The sequence below is a fragment of the Myotis davidii genome, unplaced genomic scaffold (assembly GCF_000327345.1).
Source record: "Myotis davidii unplaced genomic scaffold, ASM32734v1 scaffold184, whole genome shotgun sequence".
NCBI classification, from domain to species: domain Eukaryota; kingdom Metazoa; phylum Chordata; class Mammalia; order Chiroptera; family Vespertilionidae; genus Myotis; species Myotis davidii.
In genome coordinates this window covers 1,883-3,162 of record NW_006297021.1, presented here as the reverse complement: position 1 = coordinate 3,162, position 1,280 = coordinate 1,883, and positions in this window count along the sequence as shown.

Here is a 1,280-nt window from a genome sequence, read left to right as displayed (position 1 = left end):
AGAGTGGTTAGGGGCAATCAGGCAGGCAGGCAGGTGAGTGGTTAAGAGCCAACGGTCCTGAATTGCCAGAGGGATGTCTGACTGCTGGTGCAGGATTGGGCCTAAACCAGCAGTCTGACATCCCTCAAGGAGTCCCAGATTTGAGAGGGAGCAGGCCAGGCTGAGGGACCCCCTCACCCCAGTGCATGAATTTCATGCACCGGGCCTCTAGTCCTATATAATAATAGACAAAACGGGTAATTAATCGTAACTCCGAAACTCTTTTCATTGGCTAATCAGGGCGATATGCAAATTAACTACCAACAAAGATGGTGGTTAATTTGCATACGCGCAATGATGGGCAAAAGGGGAAAGAGGAAGAATGGTGATCGGCGACCTAGGCAACAGGCAAGAGCTGGGGGGCGGGCAAAGGCCGCCTTTCCACACCCCCCAGCCAGTGATCGGAAAGCCGGGCAACAACCCCAGACCCCTGGGGTTGCCGGCTGGCCTGCGACTCCATGATCGCCATGGCAATTGGAGGGCGGGAAACCTGGTCTCCCAGAACCTCTCTTAAAGGTTCTCTTAAAGCAGTTGGCGAGGGACCTCGGAGAGCCCCAGGGGGCCCTGTGCCAGCAAAGCTGAGACCTGGGACGCTCTCTTCCAGGAAGGTCCAGGGAACAGCCACTACAGCCCGCTCCCACCCCAGTGCAAGGCAGGGTGCGCTGGGCCTGAGAACACCCCCCCCCCTCCAGAGGCCCCTCGCTTGCTCATGCAGCCCTGGTCACATCACCGGAGCAGCTACAAGGCACAGAAAGCACCAGGGATAGCCGCTTGCCCCCACTTGGATTTGCAAAGACAAGGCCGGAGGGTGTGAGGGCTGGCTCACATCTCCTTCTCTGTCCTTTTGCTCCTCCTCTGGCTGTTCAGCTCGCCCAGCTTCTTATCCAGGCTCCTCTGCAGCTGGGCCCACTTGGCGGGGTCCAAGGACCGGTCCTTGGCCCCACTGCTGGCGTACAGCATTCCCTCCCGGCTCATTCTCTGCCGGGCATGGGCGAGGGCCCTCGCCCCACAGCCATGGGTCTCAGGCGGGCAGTGGCTGGGGCAGTGGCTGAGGCAGTAGCGGTGGCTACAGAGTGGGCAGAGCTGGCCCAGAGTCACGACTCTGGCCCGGCACTTGGCGAAGCCACAGGTGTTATCAGCCTTCATGGCGGCCGAGACCAGGGCATCGAAGTCCTCCGTGGAGAGCAGATCCAGGGCCGGGGTCCTTTTGCATCTTTCTTCTTTTTCTTTTCTGGTACCTT